Below are 15,616 nucleotides of genomic sequence, written 5' to 3'. Positions count from 1 at the left end.
TATTGACATCTTACAGACAGTTGTTTATACTGTCATAGGTATATGACTATTATAGGTGTAAATTTTTATCAGAGGATGGCTTGCAAGATGACACAAACAATTCTCCATGAAGTGCCCAGTCAGCACCCACCCAACCCGTTAGTGAGGGAACCTGCAGTGGTTCAGAGGAGAACATCTTAGATCTCAAGGAGAGGTGGTCAGCTATCAGGAGAATTCCAAGGCAGATGGAGGAGAGAGAGTGACCCCCTACTTGGCAATGGAGCCGTAACCTGTGAAATCTTTTGTAAGAAAAGAAAAATTTAAAGAGATGTATATAATTGACGTCAAATGCGTGTTTAGAAGGTACCTTCAGAACACGGTTGACATTCGTATCACAGACGAAGCCATCATGATAATCAAGATGGCAATCACACACATCCCCCCAAACCCTGTCATCTCCTAACGGGAAATCTGCTGAGACTGAGCGGTTTTGCAGGACGGTTTCAGCCGCTGGGGCAGCCCTGGGCTCGGGGCTCCTGCTCTGGCCGCTCCTCCCTTAAGAGCTGCCCTCCCTGGGGCATCTGAGTGGCTCAGTGCATTAAGCGTCGGACTCTTGATTTCAGCTCAGATCACGATCTCACGGTTCTTGGGTTCAAGCCCCGCATCGGGGTCTGTGCTGACATTTCGGAGCCTGCTTGGAATTCTCTCTCTCTCTCTCTCTCTCTCTCTCTCTCTCTCTCTCTCTCCTTCTCCGTCTGCCCCTCCCCCACTCTCTCTTTCTCAAAATAAATAAACATTAAAAAAAAAAAAGAGCCACCCTCTGGGGAGGGGTCCTGCGTCCTCTGGGGCAGGAGCAGTGGGTGATTGACTCTCCTGTGTGAGCTGAGGTCCCCTGGTCCCCTGGCCCTGCGTGTCCTGGCGGTGTCCAGCTCCCAGGAAAGTGCACCCGGGCCCCAGGCAGTTGGGGACAGAGCCCCCGGGGAGGCCCTTAGCCCTTCACGTGGCTGTTTCGTGGCTACCAGTGGCCAAGCTCCTCAGAGACATAATGTTGTCTCAGGACACCATTTAGTCTTTTTCGGGGAAAGAACTTTACTCTTCAGAGTGAACTCGGTGCCGACGCAGAGATGCACCCTGCGAGTGACCTGCCTCTGTTTGCCCGTAAACACGGGGCGGACTCTCGCTCTGCGGCCCGAGGGTGCCCTGAGAATGCCGCGGCCGCCTCCCAGTGCTCCCGCGTCGGTGGCTCCCAGCGGCTCCTTCTGCAAGGTCGCCTACACACGGCTCACCGGCTAATGGCTTCGGTTCTCCGGGTTCAGGAGGAGGCTGGAAGAGCTTGGTGGAGGGGGGGCGGCGTGCACCTGTCGCCCTGCGCGTGTTAACGCCTGCAGCCCAGTGAGCCAGACAGGACGCCTCCCCCACCCCCCACATCTCCTCCCGCCTCTTCGCGGCCTGCCCGCCCTCTGCCCTTCCCCGGGCGTGCGCCGCTCTGCTTTTTGTCACTAAAAGTCAGTCCAGGGGTTTTACGTCAGGAATCGGTCCAGTACGTGGCCCTTTGGGACTGGCTGAGCCACTCAGCAGGACGGAGATTCAGCCTTGCTTCCACGTCTGCAGCACCGTGTCCTTTCCACCTCGTTCTGGTTACCACGCACCTGTTGACAGGCATCTGGGGGGTCCCCCGGTTCGGGGACCCCTAGAGCCCACCCTGCCCACGTCCACTGCTGAGAAGCCTGCCCGGGCTGCTTCCTTGTCCCCCCACCCCCCCGCCACGGGTGTCTGTCCATCTGTCCACCACCTGCCCGCAGGACCACGGCCACCCCCTCCTCCGGCCGCTTCACCAGTCGGGAGCCCCCTCTCCTGACACGGCCTCCCTGTGGCCTGGGAAGTGGCTGCCTCACTTCATCTCGGGAACGCTCCCTCTGCTCAGACAACTTTGGAATTTCGTGGCAGAGCCCGAGTCCCTCTTGCTGGAACCACCTCGGTGCTGGGCAGCCCGAAGCTGAGGTCTGGGCTTCAGAACCCCGCTTTACAGAGTTAAAGTGGCGGGGAGTGCTCCCGGGGTCGGCGATGTTGCTGGAACCATAAGTTCCTCCGTCCCGCCGGGGAAGCCCTCTCTCTGGGGCCTGTTGGACCGGCAGCTCCCTGGTCCCTTGTGGCAGGCCTCTGTGGGGGCCCAGCGCCTGGGGACAAAGTGGTGACCCCACGTCCGGGCACTCTGCATGCAGAAGTTCCGAGAGTTACTCCCAGAAGCAGAGCTCAGGACATTTAAGTGACCAACCTGTCACTGGTAGTTACAGGCACCGTCCATGGTCACCCACTGTCCGCTGGGCTCTCTGCAAGTGACTTAAATGCATCATCTGATTGGCTGCCCCCAGTGACCTCGTGAATACGAAATTGCTGCTACCACGGTTATTGCTCTGGTTCTCCAGGTGAGGGCCTGGTCATCGGAGACGTTGGCCAACGTGCCCAGAGACACACAGCTAACAGGTGCTGAGCAGGTGGATGGGAGGCTTCTGTCACGAGTCCCGTCTGCCAGACCCTCCTCCCCGAGGCCGTCCTAACGCCGCAGCGGCTGTGGCCTTCCTGCCCCCTTTCCTGCGCCTTCCTCCCCTGCCGGGAGTCAGCAGATCCTACCCGGGAAGGCTCTCCTGCCGGGACCTGACGTGGCCTCCCTGCCTTCCCCTCCCCCACGGAGGAAAGACCCTCTTCGAGCTGTCTTGCCGAAGACAGTCGAGGAGCTCTGAGAAGTCGCACTTGAGCATTTGGCTCAGAAATACGTACAAATATTTCCCAAGAAGTCTGACCAAATCCATTAAAGGCTTGCGTCCACGGTGCTTGTTCTCATCGTGAGAGATGCGCTCCCACGTCTTGGGATTCGCGGGATGAGTGGAGCCTGAGCCACATGCGGCATGGCCGGGAGCTCAGCCCGCACGCCCGCATCCGGGAACAGTCTGTGGTTTGCAGATACCCTCGGGAAACAGAAGTCTGTCTTGTGTTCATGTCCGTGCAGCTGCCACCGTGAAATGCTTTCTCGTCCACACTGTCACCACGCGGACAGCCCGGGCATCCTGGGGAGCGAGCGGCGGGGTCATTGCTATAGCACCGCATTGGCACAGAGCAGAAGTTTGGCAGGGCGGTCATCACAAGTACATCACTGGGGACCTGGCTGGTGACAAACGTCCTCGCGTCCTAACACAGAAGTTAAAATATTTCACAGGGTAAAAGGTGCTCTTCGCGGCTCAGCCTTTCCGGGGCAGGTCCACGTGTGCTGACGGCGGGCCGCACACGGCAAAGGAGTCACGGTCGCGCAGCACGGTGCCCAGTGTGGGGACTGTGACCGTCTCTCCCAGAGAGTCACCAGGAAACTTAGAGCGCCGGCAGAGGAGGTCTGCCGGCTACACGTTGCTGGTACAACCACGCTGCGGGTCACGAGGCTGACAGCCACACGGGCCCGCCGTGGTGGCCGGGCGCCGCCTGGGGACTCCGCCTCCCCCACAGACGATGGTGGCCCACTTGGTGAGCCGCCGGACGGAGCTGCAGAGCAGAGCCCTCATCAACGTGGAGCCTGCTGAAACTGACACTGGCTTGTGGGCTTTGGGACAACGCGCCCCTGGTGTCCTCCTGCCTGCGACCCGCACGGCAGGGTGCTTCTCCCCCGGGGGGCCTGAGCCGCTTCAGCCCAAAGCAGCACACCCTCAGTGACTCATCTCTGCGCGGGCTAGGGCACCGTCTACACCCGCGTGGGCTAATGCGCAGTCTACACCCATGAGGGCTAGCGCACCATGGTCACGCGCTCAAGCCAGCAGGCCGTCCACACCCACGAGGCTGGCCGAGGAACCTGGTGACGCAGTCACCAGGAGATGGGATGCCGCTTCCACACTTCCCAATTCTGGCCGCCCGTTCAACCTGGCTGAGATTCCAGGTGTCTTGCCTGCAAGCTGGAAATCGGAAAACCCGGCGTTCTGGAGCCTCCCTCCCTCCCTCCGCCTGGTGTCCCCCCGGGGGTCCTGGAGAGGCACCTCCATGCAAGACTCCTGGCCGCGCTCAGGGCTGTGTGTCCTCCCCACGTCCAGGACATTTTGTCCTGCCCCCGTTGAGCTATTCCTCACACAAGTCCTCGACAGCGGTGATCCTCAGACCCTTTCCTCCTTTGAAAATTCAGGTGCATCGTGAACCCTCCTCCCAAAGGAAAAAAAAAAAAACCCATTAATCAGGCGTGGATAGACTCAGTATCGATCACATGTCAGTTCTGCCCAAATTGATCAGTGCAACCCCAACAGAAATTCCAGCAGGCTTTTAAAAATCTGACAATTGAATCTAAAAGTCCTGCAGAAATGCATAATACCTACAACAGCCAAAGTAATTTCTAAAAATAAGAACTAATTTGGAACGCTAACATTATCTGGTTTCCAGAGTATAATGAGTTTGCAGTAATGGAGGCAGTGTACCTTTCTTGAAAATACAGGCAAAAAAAGATCAGTGGAGTGGAAAGGAGTCCAGGAATCCAGCCACCCCGTGTATGGACAACTGATTTTGACCAAATTTCAAAAGTAAGTTAATAGACAAATGATAGCCTTTTCACTAAATGGTCCTGCAACAATCAGGTATTCATACTTTAAAAGATGTCACTGGGGCGCCTGGGTGGCTCAGCTGGTTGAGTGTCCGACTTCGGCTCAGGTCATGATCTCACGGTTCGTGAGTTCGAGCCCCCCGTTGGGCTCTGTGCTGACGGCTCGGAGCCTGGAGCCTGCTTCGGATTCGGTGTCTCCCTCTCTCTCTGCCCCTCCCCTGCTCACGCTCTTGTCTCTCTCTCAAAAATAAATAAACATTAAAAAAAAATTTTTTTTAAGATGGCACTGTTTTATTTCGCAGAGTGAAAACGTGGTGGGGATGTGGGGTGAAAGGGATCCGTTGGCCACCCGCCAACTCCGGACCTTGAATTCTTGCTAGAAACGTGCAGTGCTATTAGGTTGACATAAACAAGGGGGAAACGGAGAACAGTGATAATAAAATGCTGCAAATAAGTCTATAGGTTTAAAGGAACATCTTTTCAGACATTCACATCAGGTGTCATGGATATTCAAGGAAAATGGGGGGCTTGCGGCTTCTCAAGATTCAGAGAGCGTCCGGGCTGGGAGGCGGTTCTGCTGGGAGGGGGCAGAGTGGGGCTGAGCCCAGGACATGTCACCTGAGCTGGTGGCCGGCCAGACCCCAGACTCTGATTAAACCCTGAGGATTTAGGATTCAAGGTGGCAGGTCCCGTCCGCCTTCATTTCAACCCTGGAAGCTACAGTTTGGTTCAAAACGAGCGCAATCTCTAAAGGTTTCCGGGAGCAAATATAAACTCTGCCCCACAAATAACCGAAACCAGATTCTCCGGAGGAGGCGGTGGGACAAGCGGAGTGGACAAATGGGAGACGGAGGTCGTGAATCATTTCATGAGGAGTAATGGCTTGGATTTATAGGGTGCCTTTCTTCCGAAGATCTAAAGCCATTCCCACCCCTGCTGTTTTGTCTGTGTTCACAGCAACTTGAGCAACAAAACACTGTTGTGGAGTAAACATCAAATGCAGAAATGCTGCCGAAAGGGGGGTAGGGAGGCTTGAGAAGCCTGCGGGCCCTGGGGTGCCCCCAGAGGAAAGGGGGCCGCGGGGCTGGAGGGGGGGCGGGGAGCGGAGCAGCTGGTGCTCCCAGGACCTACATGCTGCCTCCTTCCTGGTTTCTGCCAGACGAGGCCCCGGCAGGTGCAGCGGGCTTCCCATTCCCAGCTGTCTTTGTCCACCTTTTCTTCTAAAAATAGACTTTATTCTAGAGTGGTTTTAGGCTCACGCCGAACCCGGGAAGAGATTTCCCGCGTGCCTCCCGCCCACCCCCTGTGCACGCTCCCCCCCACCATCAACACCCCCACCAGAGGGGGGCATTCGTGGCAAGTGATGAACCCACAAACCCACAGGGACACATCGTCATCCCCCACAGTTTACACGGGGCTCACTTGGGTATGTGCCTTCCGTGGGTTTGGACAGATGTATGATGATGTGTGTCACCATTACAGAGTCATACAGAGTCCTTCCGCGGCCCTGGAGTGCTCTGTGTCCTCTCCACTCCCCGTCCCTCACCTCCGGGCAACCCCTGACTGTCCACGGTCCCTACAGCTTTACCTTTTCCCGAATGTCACATAGCTGGAATCACGCAGCCTTTTCCAGCCGGCTTCCTTCTAACTGAACATACTTACAGTCCCTCCATGTCTTTTCGTGGCCTGATAGCTCATTTCTTTTTCTTTTTCTAATGCCTATTTATTTTTGAGAGAGAGAGAGAATGGGGGAGGGTCAGAGAGGGAGGGAGACACAGAATCCGAAGCAGGCTCCAGGCTCCGAGCTGTCAGCACAGAGCCCGACCTGGGGCTCGAACCCATGAACCGTGAGATCATGACCTGAGCCAAAGTCAGACGCTCAACTGACTGAGTCACCCAGGCGCTCCAACTCGTTTCTTTTCAACACTGAGTAATATTCCATTGTCTGGATGGACCGCAGTTTACTTATCCATTCACCCACCAAGGACATCTTGGCGCCATTATGAACAGAGCTGCTGTGAACACCGCGTGCAGGTGCTGTGGATATCCGTGCTCATGTCCACTGGAGACACGCTGTGGGCTGTGATCGCTGATGGCTGCGTCCCACAGAAAGAGCAGGTTAGGTCTTATTGCTCTGTCCGCCTCTCGATTCCTAGTTCCTTTCTTAAGGTTTTGTGTTGAAATAGAGTATTGTACCACAGTGCCACATTGGTTTCTGATGTACGACACAGTGATTTGGCAAGTCTGTGCGTTCTAAGGGCAGTTCAGTTGCTAAGAAACCACCTACCTGTTTTCCACGTTGCGTTTCCCCCCGGCCACCAAGGGGAGTTCCCGTGGCTTCAGTTGTTCTGTGTCAGGCAGGAGTGGCCAGACCACAGCAGAAACCACACGACATGGTCAGTACCTACAAGGGGACCCGCTGTCTCCGACCTGGGCATGTGTGCGGGGCTCCAGGAGAAAGCGTCTGACGTCCTAATTGGCGGTGTGGCCCAGTGTTGCCTCTGGGGCTGTGGGCGCAGGCGATCGGTCTTGTTGTTTCTCTACCTTGTTCCAGCATCAACCAGACAGAGCACCTGACGTGTGCCGGGCGCCCCTGCTCGTGTGTCAGGGGCCCGCCAGCCCGCTCCCCACCTCCAGCCTAGATGCAGATGTGGTGCCAGCCGCGGTGTGGCTGGAAACTAGAAGGGCCGCCTGCCAGCTGGGGAGCAGGGTGGGGTCACGGCGTGGCTCGCTGAACCTCACAGAGGGCTGGAATGCCCATGACGCCTTCTCAGAAATGCGTGACCTTATCTACCCCCAGATTATAAAGCTTGATGTAAAAAAAAGCAATTTAGGGATAATCCAGGGAGATTGAATATCCACCGGGCGCTCATTGGAGGTGGTAACGTCATGTCTGCCATATCAGAGATGAATGTCCTATGGTTTAGAGACGCACAGGGAAGAGTCTAGCAGTACAAACATATGGAGCCCATTGTTTGCACCAATGAGGGTCAACAAACACAAACCATGCAACAAAGGGGGAAGTTGGAGGGGGGAGAGAGGTGGTGGTTCTCAAGCTTCACGGGCCCCCCGAGGGATGTTTAACACTCGATGCTGGGCCCCCAGAGCTGCCGGTCGGGTGGGGCTGGGGTAAGACCTGGAATTCTCGTTTCTAACAAGTCCCGGATGCTGCGGATGCTGCTGGTTCACACTCTCAGAACCACTGTGTGAAGGAAACAGCAAGATTGCAAAACACGGCTGATCACGCACTGGGCGTGGGGTCGAGGGGTGATCACGCACTGGGCATGGGGTGGCTTGAGATTCTTTAGACTATCATCTGTACGTTTGCGTGCTTGACATAGAGGTGTCCGAACATCTTTTAAACAATATATTCTCTGCACATTTTCAGAGTTGAGAAAACGTTGACGATCCAGAAGTCAAATTCTTGCCAAGACCTTCCTCTACCCAAAGCTCCCATGAGGAATCAAGCATCAGGTCCAGGGGACACTCAGCGAACATGCCCACAGAAGGCCCATCTCTTCTCACCGTTTGCCAGAGATTTGGGTGACAGTGATGCAGCCACCTGCCTTGCGAGGAAAGACAACAGGTGCGTGGTCCCGGCAACTCGCCACAATGGGAAAACCCGCGTTTCAGTGACTTAGTTTACGAATAACTCATGTTCAGCTCCGTTAGCTGTGGAAGCATTTGGTCTGCTACCCCAGCCTCCCTCCCCGGGGAATAAAAACACACAAGAGTGGTTTAAATGAGAGAAACATTTGCTTTTCCTTCCTCTGGGGCCTCCTGAGCTGCTCAGGGGCCAGCATCCTACTACGCCGGCCTCATGACCCAACATGGCAGAAAAGGTGAGTGGCACTGGATGAATCCGGAAGGTTCCCAAGGCTATGGGCCCCCTGCCGGCATCTCCATTGGGATCCACTCCACCTGCAGGGACACCAGGCTGCACACAGTCAGAACAGGGACTGATGGGCACAAAGCCTCATCATCAAAGGGCCACGCTTCCTCCCTTAACACTCAGGACCCACCAGAGCTGAGGACCCAGCCTTTCAAGCCTGTCCTAGCTGTTCAATCAAGTCTCTTGTAAGGTTGCCCATGGGCCTACTCAGAAAAAACAGGACAAGAAATACCACAGAACCCATTAGCAAGGTGGGACTTGAATTCCCATCTCTCAAGCACAAAAAAACGAGAAACCCATGCCTATCCTGTTCAGTGGCAAAGTTCCTTGAGGCCGGGGGCAGAGACAGGCCTCTCAGCCTGCAGGAAACACAAGTGTGAGTTTGCATCTTGGGTTCTCCCAAAATGGGTGAAGTTGGCAATTTCAGGATAGTCTACTTCCTGCAATTTTCTTACCTAAAAGCAGCTTACACGTTAGCACCTAAAATCCCTTCCAGGACCTACAACGCTCAGGTTGGCAAGGCAGACGTTGTGATCCCCGGTGTAGGGGGCAAGTCTGCAGGTGGAAAGGTCCTCCAGGGTCGTGGGGAGAGTCTGTCCCTTCCCTGAGCCCATGTGGTAGAGCCTGTTCTGCAAGTAGAATTTAGTCACAAGGCCTTCGAGATCTTCGTTTATTCAAAATGAAGAGATAAAAATCAGTACATAGGCCCGTAGAAAAAGTACAAAATGTAGCTAAGAAAAAATACATTATTTTCACCGTAAGCTCTGCTCTGTGTGTGTGTGTGTGCCACACTGCATGTATCTCTAGAATATTCTGCTGTTTTGCAAACGCGTAACTGATTTTAAAGTAAGAGCCTGAAGTGAAACCTCAGCGATCAGTTATGTTCGTACCTTAAAGAAACATTTAAAATAACTGAGGTTGAGGAGAAAGAGGGAAACTCAAACCTTGGCCCCAATGGGCAATTAGGGAAGACACGTTTTTGACGGAATCTCGGGGTATTTGGACAAAGCAAGCTTAGCACGACGGAACCCCGTGCCCCCCAACGGTGGCCCTGGATGCTCCATAAAACCTCAGGCGCCTGGAGGGCCGCTGGCCAGAGGGCTGAGCCTGCTTACGGCCTGTGCGGTAGGGACCCGGGCTCTGTTCCCACCGGCCCCGTGCTCTGGCATGCCCTCGCCAGAGAGGCCCGGCCGAGCTCTGCGCCTGCTCCTGTTCTCCCTCCTCTGCGCAGACGCAGGGAGACAAGTTCAAAGGCCTCCAGAGAACGAGCGGCCAAGGCAGATTCCAGCCCGAGCCTGCCTGCTCCCCAGGCCCACGCGCAGCCAGAGAGCGGGGGTTGGGGGGACGCACCTCACCCGGGGGGGGGGGAAGCACAGAGCCCTCCTTCGCGGGTGCGCCGGGCAGTGCGTGGTGGCCAGCCTCCAGACCAGCACACGGGCTGAAATCGTACGGTATTTGTCTTCACCATAATACTCTCCAGCTCCATCCGTGTTGTCGCAAATGACAAGATCCCATCCTCTCTACGACTGAATATACATTATTACATATATACTACATCTTCTTTATCCACTTACCTATTCGTGGACACTTGGGTTCCTTCCATATCTTCGCTGTTGTAAATAATGCTGCTATAAACATAGAGGTGTGTATATCTTTTCACATTAGTGTTTTCATCTTCTTTAGGCAAATACCCAGTAATGGGATGACTGGATCATAGGCTGCTTCTATTTTTAACCTTTGGAGGAGCCTCCACACTATTCTCCAGAGTGGCTGCCCCAGTGTGCATTCCCACCGACAGTGCAAGAGGGTTCTTTTAAAATACCTTTAATAGGAAGGTAGCTGTCTGTGAGGTTTCTTTTCAAGAAGGAAAGGTTTTCTTTTTAAAAGCTGAGGGAAACCGTATTGGTCCCCAGTCCTGGCTGATTGTTAAAATCACCCGGAGAGATGTTTCTAGAGTGTTTAAGAGCTTTTAAAAACACAGATCGCAGATCGGAGCATCTGTGTTTGAGAGCCCTTGACCTCGGCGGCTGGCCGAGATGCCGTCCATCAGCCTGTTCTGTGATTCTTTGCTGTTCCCTCTGTTTTTCCCGACTCAGAATGAGCCCCTAACGGCAGCAAATCATCAGACAGGCCTTTTCCATCTGTAAAAGGAAAATTATTTTAAAAAAATCCTTCTTGCTATCACTGACTCTGTATTTATCACTTGTTTCCATTGGAAAAAAAATGTTTTGTTCTGTTCGGTTGCAAGTATCGGTCTTTAAATAACTCAGTCTTAATGTTGTTAAAACGATTTCTTAATGATGAAAAAGAGTTATTAGTGAGAGGCTTGAACAGCCAAAAAGAAAGTAATTTGCATTTGTATTAGTATCAAGTAGGATTTTAAATTCTCTTTCACATTAAATACAGCTCATTTTTATTGAGTGTGGTTGAAACTCAGGCCAGCCTCTGTGCTGGGTGGGAAGCACTTACTCAGGCTGATAACCTGGAGCTCGATCCCGCCAGGGCGCCTGACTCGCCTGGGAAGTGGCCTCCTCACACCGCACTCTGGGGACCACTGCTCGCTCCCTGCGGTGACACCCGTGGGGGGCCAGGAACAGCCTGTTAGTATTCCCTCCTCTAACTTGTGCGCCCTCTGACGCGGAAGCAAGAAGACAGAGCGGGACTGTGAAGCCTGTGGAGAGGGAGCGTGTCCGCGCTCCGTGGGAGCCTCTGGGGAGAACAGGCACCCGGCGAGGCGAGCTCCCACGGAAGGTAGCAGGCCGTCCACCGCACGGCGTGCACACACAAGCCCAGAGCCCAGGAAATGCCCACGGGCTGGCGACCCCGCGACGTTAATACAGACTGACCCGCGCTCCAAATGTCCCCGAGCAACTCCCTGCCGGGCGCCCTCCCCCCACGTACCCGCCGTGCCCGACTTCTATCCCACACCTGGTTTCCGCGTGCCCTGTGTGCGCCTCTGTGTCTGCGCACCCTCGTTTGGTGGCACAGCAGGGATGTTTTGCACCAGCAGCCACCGCTGGCTCGCGTGGCCGTTCTTCCCTGGGCTGGCGGGTTCCTCTGGCGGGCACGGTCCCGGGGCGCCCGGCAGGCCTGCGTCTGGCTTTACCGGGGGGTGTTGACCAACAGTTTTGCCAAGTAGTTGTGTCTGTGTATCTTCCCTCTTCCAGGAGCGTGTGTGTGTCTATCAGGATGCACACTGTCCTTCATTGCTCATTGTTGTTCCTCCTTATTGATTCAGAGGAGTTCTTTACATGTTGTGGATATGAGCCCTGTGTCACATATTTGTGTAAATAGCAAATTGCCTTTTCATAACCTTCGTGTTGTCTTTTGATGGAACGAGCTTGCACTTGTGGTCCGTTTTCAGTTACCCCTGCCTTTCCCCGTCTTTCCGCCCCCGCCCCCCGCCCCGGGGTCTATCAAGTCTATCAGCCTTTTCAGAGAAGCAGCTGGTGGCTCTGTGGGTTTTCTGTGCCACACGTTTGCTTCTGTTTCACTGGCCCTCATCATGATTCCTTTCCGTCAACTTTCTTCCACTTAAAGTTGTTATTCTCTTCTAACTTTTTGAGAGGCACACACGAGTAATCAACTTCAGTCTTCTCTCTGAGTAAATAGTTTTGAGGCTAGAGTGTTAGAGATCCACGGACCGAGGGGGACCGTGTGCGAGCTGCCCCCTCCAGGCGTCCTCGGCCTCCACACCGCCCCAGATCCTGCCCTTCGGGGGCTGCAGCGGCCAAGAGCACGAATTCGTTTCTCAGGATTTCCACACAATGACGCCTGTGGATCCCCAAACCAGCACGTCACTGCTCAGGAGAAAACTGAAGCTCCTCATGAAACAGAACGGCTCCTCCAGGAAGAAGCCGGGGCTGAGAAGGTGGGCCTGGGATCCCAAGTCACTCTGAGCGTCATCAGCTCCTTGGCCGGTAGCAGCCACTGAGTGCCGGTTGTCGGAGACGTCCCCGCGTCTGCCCTCATTCCGCTAGAACTTGAGCACGAAACGTGTTGATAATAGAAGATGGTGAGTTTATACCACTCCCCGAGTTGAAAGCAGGGTCTGGAAGAGATATCTGTGCAGGCACGTGCACGGCAATATTACTCGCTGTGGCCACGCGGTGGAAGCTGCACGGGTGCCATCGGATGGATAAATAGGTAAATGAAACGCGGTGTGTGCACGCAGCGGCGTATCAGTTGGCCGTAAAAGGAAGGAGGTCCGACACCTGCTGCGTCAAGGACATCACGTGAACTGAGATGAGCCAGACATAAAAGGACAAATGTTGTGTGAGGTCCCCCGAGGGGTCACGTCCATGGAGACAGAAAGGAGGATGGTGGTGTGGGGGCTGGGGGCGGGGAATAGGGCTGGTGTAGTGCAGACAGAGCTTCCCTTTGGGGAGATAAGAGAGTCCTCTGGATGGACGGTGGTGATGGTTGCACAACAGTGTGAAATGTGCTTCGTGCCAGTGAACTGTGCACTTAAAACCCACTCAGAGCACAGGCTTCATGGTGTCTGTGTTTTACCGCAAAAGTTTTTTTTTTTAAATATAATTTATTGTCAAGCTGGCCAACATATAGTGTATACAGTGTGCTCTTGGCTTTGGGAGTAGATTCCCGTGACTCATCGCTTACATGCAACACGCAGTGCCCGTCCCAACAAGTGCCCTCCTCAATGCCCATCACCCACTTTCCCCTCCCCCCCCCACTTTGTTCTCTGTGTTTAAGAGTCTCTTATGGTTTGCTTCCCTCTCTGTTTGCAACTACTTTTTTCCCCTTCCCCTTCCCCATGGTCTTCTGTTAAGTTTCTCAAGTTCCACATATGAGTGAAAATATAGGATATCTGTCTTTCTGTGACTGACTTATTTCACTTAGCATAATACTCTCCGGTTCCATCCACGTTGTTGCAAGTGGCAGGATTTCATTCAGCATACAGATCTTTAACATCTTTGGTTAGGTTTAATATTAGGTATTTTATGGTTCTTGGTGCAATTGTACATGGGATCAATTTCTCGATTTCTCTTTCTATCGCTTCATTATCGGTGTATAGAAATGCAACCAATTTCTGTACATTGACTATATCCTGCAACTTTGCTGAATTCATTTATCAGTTCTAGCAGCTTTTTGGTGGAGTCTTTCGGGTTTTCCATGTAGAGCATCATGTCGCCTGCGAAAAGTGAAAGTTTGACTTCTTCTCTGCTAATTTGGATGAACATCCTCATGAACATGGAATAAAAATTCTCAACAAGGTACTAGCAAATCGAATTCAACAGCATATAAAAAGAATTATTCACCATGATCAAGTGGGATTCATTCCTGGGCTGCAGGGCTGGTTCAATATTCACAAATAATCCATGTGATACATCACATTAATAAAAGAAAGGATAAGAACCATATGATCCTGTCAATAGATGCACAAAAAGCATCTGACAAAATACAGCAACTTTTCTTAATAAAAACCCTGAAGAAAGTCAGGATAGAAGGAACATATTTAAACATCATAAAAGCCATATATGAAAAGCCCACAGCTAATATCATCCTCAATGGGGAAAAATGGAGAGCTTTCCCCTTGAGATCAGGAACATGACAGGGATGTCCACTCTCATCGCTGTTGTCTAACATAAGGTTGGAAGTTCTAGCCTCAGCAACCAGACAACAAAATGAAATAAAACACCCGTAAAAGTGTTTTAACATTTTTAAAGATGCGGGAAAGGCCAACTGGGATTTCCTGCCTTCAGCCTTGTGTGGATGCTCGTTGCTGTATAAGCAAAGGGCCTGGGGCCGCTGGCAGCAGGGATGGACCCTGATGGTGGGGCTGCTGGGCAGGACTGGGACTGAGAGCTGGCTTTGGGCTGGTTCTGCCCGAGCCCTCCCGGTCACTGCCAACGCTGCTGCTGGTGGCAGTGGCACCAAATGGCATCGACATCCCCGGCCACCTGAAGAAGGTTGAAGCTCGGGTGGGGGTGGGGGTCAAAGAGTCCCCCCATGGCCAAGATCCACAATTTGAAAACTGTGGGGGGGGGGTGGGCAGGCTGTCTCTGGAGGCCGTTGGTCTTTCAGAAGCGGGTGCTAGAACTAGCTTTGATTCCACACCTTCTCCCCTCCGGCCCCAGTCTCTGTTCTCCGGCCCCTGAGGAGCCTGTGTGGTCCCTGCACCCAAAGCCAACAGGTTTCCTGGAGCCCGTCTGGATCTCCGGGAAATTCGCCGGCCAGCCCAGGTTTGAGACGTGTGACATTCTACCCACGGCAAACCTGTGGCAGCTGTGTGGCCCGTGCCACTGGCCAGGGATGCTGGGCATGAGGGACTGGGGTCCACCCAAGGCCTGGGTGAGGGGGAGGGAGGCCCCGTCAGGGTGCTGACCTCTGTCAGCCTGCAAACTGCTGGACATGCGGCTTTGAGCAGACGATGCCCAGACAGAGGGAAATCACATTTTGGAACAGCCCAGCCGGCACCACGCAGGAGGAGGCAAGGCTGACCCTCACTCCCTCAGCCACCGCAGCCCAAGCCCTGCTCCGGCCACCCTGTCACCTCCCCTGGGTGGGGCATCCTGTAAGGAGGCCCATGCTGACTCTAAGTTAAACCTCTTCTCTCTAGAGATTCCCAAATGTCTGCCTTCAGGGAGACCGAAGCCCAAGATGGAAAACTGGCTGATGGCATCCATAGGGGAGGCAGCCAGGGGATGGTTCTGAAGGTGTCTCGGGGGATCAGGCCCCGGGACACCAGAGCCGGGCATCCAACCACCTCAGTGGGAAGAGAAACGTGTCTTCTCAGTGTTTTGAATCAAACACGTTTTTGAACAGTGTCTTTTCCCTTAATCTCTCTTTTTCACACACACCACATACATACACAACATATACACTCCCCATATACACACCACACACACATGCACACATGCATGGAAGATTTAGAATTTACATGACTAGCACTAGGGAAGTCCCAATGGAAAGGTACAAATTCCCAACAAATTCTTACCAAATATGCCCTGGCACCCCCACACCAAATGAAAATGTACTCTGCCATGTTTCTTTGTATGAATCAGATGATGATGATGGTAGTGATGATGGTGATGGTGATGTTGGTGATGGTGATGGTGGTGATGATGGTGATGGTGATGATGATGATGATGGTGATGGTGATGATGATGATGATGTTGATGATGGTGATGGTGATGATGGTGATGATGATGGTGATG

General features: G+C 53.6%; 1 long non-coding RNA gene across 1 annotated transcript in view; it reads left to right on the top strand.

The window, feature by feature from the left end:
• The first annotated feature begins 11,915 nt into the window (after nucleotides 1–11,915).
• The window catches only part of LOC121013751 (uncharacterized), a 4,928-nt gene continuing 1,227 nt past the window's right edge, over nucleotides 11,916–15,616 (top strand). The window contains exons 1-2 of the long non-coding RNA XR_005782899.1: nucleotides 11,916–11,925; nucleotides 12,959–13,135. This is a non-coding gene — a long non-coding RNA (uncharacterized LOC121013751). The remainder of the gene's footprint in view (nucleotides 11,926–12,958; nucleotides 13,136–15,616) is intronic.

The sequence above is a fragment of the Herpailurus yagouaroundi genome, unplaced genomic scaffold (genome assembly GCF_014898765.1).
Source record: "Herpailurus yagouaroundi ecotype Mexico unplaced genomic scaffold, PumYag 199, whole genome shotgun sequence".
NCBI lineage: Eukaryota > Metazoa > Chordata > Mammalia > Carnivora > Felidae > Herpailurus > Herpailurus yagouaroundi.
The sequence above is the reverse complement of the archived record's forward strand: the minus strand, read 5'-3'. Positions and strand labels throughout refer to the sequence as shown.